The sequence below is a fragment of the Astyanax mexicanus genome, chromosome 20 (genome assembly GCF_023375975.1).
Source record: "Astyanax mexicanus isolate ESR-SI-001 chromosome 20, AstMex3_surface, whole genome shotgun sequence".
Taxonomy (NCBI): Eukaryota; Metazoa; Chordata; class Actinopteri; order Characiformes; family Acestrorhamphidae; genus Astyanax; species Astyanax mexicanus.
The window spans coordinates 155331-161697 of record NC_064427.1 but is presented as its reverse complement, the minus strand read 5'-3'; the positions used below and the strand labels follow the sequence as shown (position 1 = coordinate 161697).

General features: G+C 39.4%; 1 long non-coding RNA gene across 1 annotated transcript; it reads left to right on the top strand.

Moving 5' to 3' along the window:
* Positions 1-2769: 2769 nt before the first annotated feature.
* LOC125784855 (uncharacterized) lies at positions 2770-6109 on the top strand. Its single transcript, XR_007427448.1, has 2 exons — positions 2770-3095; positions 6067-6109. It is a non-coding gene; the product is annotated as an uncharacterized LOC125784855 (long non-coding RNA).
* The last annotated feature ends 258 nt before the right edge of the window (positions 6110-6367 follow it).

The window sequence follows — 6367 nt, the reverse complement described above, 5'->3', positions numbered from 1 at the left end:
TAAAACCTTCTGAACACCATCGTTACCCACAAACCTTCAAAACAACCCCTCAGCCTCCTGCTCCAAAACACCAGGAGGTTCCTCACAGGATCTCTTCTACAGTATCAGCTGTATTTACTGCAGTAATTAAGTAAATGTAATTAATTGTTAATGGTTTATCTGTACTTTTTATTCAGAGTGAGATTTTACTGTAACTATTTCACATTATACACAATCAGAAACACTAATAAATCGCTAGTTTGTGGGGAAATAAAGACATAAACTATCAATACAAAAGAAATACAAAGCGGCCGACCAATCAGGTGACTGTGTTCCCTTAATCCTTAACTGGTTTTGATCTGTTGGACGTACAGTATCTCCCAGTGCATCAGAGCAGAATAGTGGGCGTGGCTCTGCTGCATAAATTATGAATAACTGTAGATGCAGAATAGAAAGGGTTTATAAAAACATTAATGAACCATTTATCAAACTTAAACTTTATAAAGTTTATAAAGAGTGTTGTTATAAAATAATAACAGGATATTAGAGTTATATTAAAGCCCTTTTTATACTAAAGTACATCAGATGGTAAATACTTTAGTATTTTACTGAAGTGAGGAATTAAGGGTGGAGTTCTGCTGTAACTGCAGTGATATTTTACTGTAACCCGGCACAGCAACCCGGCGCCGCCGACAACAACGCCAGTGCCAGCAGCCACAGAATGAAACAGGAGTCCAGTGCCGGGAACGGCTCCCAGTAAATGTGTGTTACTGGTGGAGCCCCTCCTGGGTGTGCCGGACACGCCGTTCCCACAGACTGCCACTGGACCTGGCACTCTGTCATTAGGCCCCGCCGCCGGTGCCTCCCAGAGCCATGCAGAGCAGAGTAGAGGAACAGTAGAGGAACAGTACAGGAAGAGTAGAGGAGAGGAACTGTGAAGGGAACAGTAGAGGAACAGTATGGAACAGTAAAGGGAACAGTAGAGGAACAGTAAAGGGAACAGTAAAGGGAACAGTAGAGGAACAGTAAAGGGAACAGTAGAGGAACAGTAAAAGGAACAGTAGAGGAACAGTAAAGGGAACAGTAGAGGAACAGTAAAGGGAACAGTAGAGGAACAGTAGAGGAACAGTAAAGGGAACAGTAGAGGAACAGTAAAGGGAACAGTAGAGGAACAGTAAAGGGAACAGTAGAGGAATAGTAAAGGGAACAGTAGAGGAACAGTAAAGGGAACAGTAGAGGAACAGTAAAGGGAACAGTAGAGGAATAGTAAAGGGAACAGTAGAGGAACAGTAGAGGAATAGTAAAGGGAACAGTAGAGGAACAGTAAAGGGAACAGTAGAGGAACAGTAAAGGGAACAGTAGAGGAATAGTAAAGGGAACAGTAGAGGAACAGTAGAGGAATAGTAAAGGGAACAGTAGAGGAATAGTAAAGGGAACAGTAGAGGAACAGTAAAGGGAACAGTAGAGGAACAGTAAAGGGAACAGTAGAGGAATAGTAAAGGGAACAGTAGAGGAACAGTAGAGGAATAGTAAAGGGAACAGTAGAGGAACAGTAAAGGGAACAGTAGAGGAACAGTAAAGGGAACAGTAGAGGAACAGTAAAGGGAACAGTAGAGGAATAGTAAAGGGAACAGTAGAGGAATAGTAAAGGGAACAGTAGAGGAACAGTAAAGGGAACAGTAGAGGAATAGTAAAGGGAACAGTAGAGGAATAGTAAAGGGAACAGTAGAGGAATAGTAAAGGGAACAGTAGAGGAATAGTAAAGGGAACAGTAGAGGAACAGTAAAGGGAACAGTAGAGGAATAGTAAAGGGAACAGTAGAGGAATAGTAAAGGGAACAGTAGAGGAATAGTAAAGGGAACAGTAGAGGAATAGTAAAGGGAACAGTAGAGGAACAGTAAAGGGAACAGTAGAGGAACAGTAGAGGAATAGTAAAGGGAACAGTAGAGGAATAGTAAAGGGAACAGTAGAGGAATAGTAAAGGGAACAGTAGAGGAACAGTAGAGGAAAAGGTTTCAGCTGGAGGAGCATCGAGTCTCCAGATCAAACCAAAAGCTGAGAGAAAAGCTGTAGAAAACAAAAATGTTCATTATTAAATTATGATTTAGATTCAGTGAATTAAAGTGAGAAGAGAAGAGCGCTGATCATAAACAGATAACTAGTTAATTAACAGTATAGATTTCATAAGTTTCTAATATGTAATGATCAGTGAATTATTAATAATTTATATGTGTTTAATTGCTGAACATATAAACCATAACTGAACTGTTTTTATTACTGATTTAATTTGTTCCAGTTTCTTCAGATCCAGCAGAACAGAACCCGACAAAAGCCACATGTCACCGATACCCCCCATCTATATTTACCCCTGAGTGGCAGCGGCAGGTGGACCCGGCACTGAATGATCAACCAGAGCCTGTAGGTCACACTGCAGTGTGTGTGTGTGTGTGTGTGTGTGTGTGTGTGTGTGTGTGTATGTGTGAGTATAATGTGTGTGTTGTGTGTGTGTGTTGTGTGTGTGTATTGTGTGTGTTGTGTGTGTATAATGTGTGTGTATATAGTGTGTTTATAGTGTGTGTGTGTGTATAGTGTGTGTGTGTAGTGTGTATAGTGTGTGTGTGTGTATGTGTGTGTGTGTGCGTGTATAGTGTGTGTGTGTGTGTGTATAGTGTGTGTGTGTGTGTGTGTGTGTGTGTGTGTGTGTATAGTGTGTGTGTGTGTATAGTGTGTGAGTGTATGTGTGTGTGTGTGTGTGTATAGTGTGTGTGTGTGTGTGTATAGTGTGTGTGTGTGTGTGTATAGTGTGTGTGTGTGTGTGTAGTGTGTAGTGTGTGTGTATAGTGTGTGTGTGTGTGTGTATAGTGTGTGTGTGTGTGTGTTGTGGGTGTGGTCGGGGTGAGAGTAGCGTCTCTCCTCAGTTGGGTTTGGGATCAGATCAGTTGTGTGTTTCTGGGGAAGCCAGCTGGTCTGGCTTTATTTCTTTATTTCTTTTATTTGTATCTTTTAATCTTTTTTTATTATTTTTTATTTGAGGTTTTTGTGTTTCTGACTCACAGCTGGTGCTGACGGGTCGACTGGTTCTGCTTCCTGGAGAAGAAACGGATTATAACGGACTGGTGAGTTCTGCTGGATGATCTGGGTTTTACTGGTACTGAGTGTGTGTGAGGTTGAGTGTCGGGTGGTGTGGCGGGTGGAGTGCCGGGTGGTGGAGTTTGGGATATTTCTGAACTGAGAATAGAAATAGAATGATCAGATTTAGAGAGTTTTTTTTTTTGGCTAAGTAAACAGATCCGTTTGGGACAGTCAGGACGTCCCGTCTCGCTCTGCAGGACAATGATTTGTGTTCACTCTGTAAAGAATAGTTTAAAACTAAAACAGTGCGGGATCCCTCAGGGCTGTATCTTCAGAACCTTCAGGTTTATTTTTTATGTTTTATTTGTTGTTCATTGTTTTATTTATTGTTTATTGTTTTATCTCTTTTAGCTGCTTTTCTTAGTGTTAAAAAGACAAAACATCAAGAACAAATAAAAATCAATCAAAAATCTCTATTATAAACAGGGAATAAATGAAGAAATAAAAAACATAACTAACATTCTAAATTTTTACATTTAAATAATTTGTCTCCATTTTTTCTTTTGTTTTATACAGTTAGTTTTAGCTCTTAATTACGGGACAGATCTGTATCTGTCTGTCTTAAGGGACACCAGAAAACGATCAGTGGTACCAGTGCAGTTAACATTCATTAATTAATAAGAACATGCAATAACAATTAGAGACAACTGGTGGACAGATTTGTAGGCAGGTTGGTGTGGGTGCAGGTGAATTATGGGAGTTGTAGTGATGGCTGATAGCGGGTGCAGGTGAATTATGGGAGTTGTAGTGAGGGCTGATTGATAGTGGGTGCAGGTGAATTATGGGAGTTGTAGTGATGGCTGATTGATAGTTGGTGCAGGTGAATTATGGGAGTTGTAGTGATGGCTGATAGCGGGTGCAGGTGAATTATAGGAGTTGTAGTGATGGCTGATTGATAGTGGGTGCAGGTGAATTATGGGAGTTGTAGTGATGACTGATAGCGGGTGCAGGTGAATTATGGGAGTTGTAGTGAGGGCTGATTGATAGTGGGTGCAGGTGAATTATGGGAGTTGTAGTGATAACTGATAGTGGGTGCAGGTGAATTATGGGAGTTGTAGTGAGGGCTGATTGATGTTGGGTTCAGGTGAATTATGGGAGTTGTAGTGAGGGCTGATTGATGTTGGGTGCAGGTGAATTATGGGAGTTGTAGTGATGGCTGATAGCGGGTGCAGGTGAATTATGGGAGTTGTAGTGAGGGCTGATTGATAGTGGGTGCAGGTGAATTATGGGAGTTGTAGTGATGACTGATAGCGGGTGCAGGTGAATTATGGGAGTTGTAGTGAGGGCTGATTGATGTTGGGTGCAGGTGAATTATGGGAGTTGTAGTGAGGGCTGATTGATAGTGGGTGCAGGTGAATTATGGGAGTTGTAGTGAGGGCTGATTGATAGTGGGTGCAGGTGAATTATGGGAGTTGTAGTGAGGGATGATAGTGAGTGCAGGTGAATTATGGGAGTTGTAGTGAGGGCTGATAGTGAGTGCAGGTGAATTATGGGAGTTGTAGTGAGGGCTGATAGTGAGTGCAGGTGAATTATGGGAGTTGTAGTAAGGGGCTGATAGTGGGTGCAGGTGAATTATGGGAGTTGTAGTGAGGGGCTGATAGTGGGTGCAGATGAATTATGGGAGTTGTAGTGAGGGCTAATAGTGGTAGCAGTGGGGGATAATGATGGAGACCGGCAGCATCTGGCTAGAATTGTCTGTGAACAGAAATCACATCCACATTTAATGCAGGAGGCCCCGCCCACATATCCCACACATACTTTAGCTTCCTTGTGAACAATACTAGTTCCTGTCTCATGGTGTTTTGTATGCCAGTGTTTATTTCGTATTATGTTAAAATTGTTTATTATATTGATTAAATATTATATATTCAGTGTGAAATCTGTGACCAGTTTTGTTATTGATATCTTTAGTTGTTCTGGTTTCTGACTGAACTGCAGTAATGCTATAAATCATAAATTATATTAAACTTTATCTCAGAGGTACACAGTGTTCTCAAAAACACAGCAGACTGAGCTTCTGATTGGCTGCTAAAAGTTCATCTTACCCTTAAACACACTTGGCAACTTCAGAGGAAATTTACCAATCAGAAACTTTCCCCAGAGAGGGGCGGGGCTTCCCCAGAGGATCACTGTCTGTCCTAAAGCGGGACAGACAGCGGGACAGTAGGGGTCAGTGTGAATATCAGGCTCTTTATTACAGTTACAGTAAAATATTACAGCAGAATTCCTCTCTTTATCCTATACTTTAGTAAAATACTAAAGTATTTACCATCACATTTACTGAATAGTAAAAGTACTGTAATTTATTATGATTCTAATGTCCTGTTTTCATTTTATAACAACACTGATAAATCAGCTCATTTTAAGGTTGATATTTCTCACTTCATCAATCTGTTAATAGAATCTCATCAATTATTCAGACATTGATTAATCTATTAAAATAACTCAAAATACTGAGGGAAACAACTTCCATTACATTAGAATCTGGTGCTTTAAATAACATTTTACACACAAGTTTCAGTTTAGGATTTATTAGTAACTTAGTTTATGGTAAATAATAAAAACTTTCTTTAAACTTTAATGAGGTTCATTAATGTGTTTATAATTCTTTACTATACTGCTTCATTTTCAAAATATCAAACCCATTTCCACTGAGAGTTTTAGTGAAGTGCTCAGTAGTGTAGTGTTTACTAGTGAGAGTGTAATATTCACACCCGCCACTGATCTGCACTGATGAGCCACTAAAAAAACTCAGGACCTGCTGCATTACTGTTTGTCTATCTATCTATCTATCTATCTATCTATCTATCTATCTATCTATCTATCTATCTATCTATCTATCTATCTATCTATCTATCTATCTATCTATCTATCTATATGTCTGTCTGTCTGTCTGTATTGATTAATCGTCTGATTATTAGTTAATTGATGGTATTATGGGCTGATTTCTCTCAGGTGCCGGAAGGAATAAAGGCCTGGACGCCGCAAGAAATAAAAACTGATGGAAACATAAAAACACTGAGGAATAAAACAGAGGGATCAGAGAGAAGTGCCGACAGAAGGATATGCGGAAGTAGTTGGTGAGAATTAATTATTAATATTATTATTATTATTATTATTATTATTATTATTATTATTATTATTATTATAAGTAGGATTAATTTGATTATTAATCTTGTTATCATGAATAATTTATTCAGATCTATAATATATAAATAGTATTTAGTAGTTTGTTGTTATTTCTGCTGGAATGTTA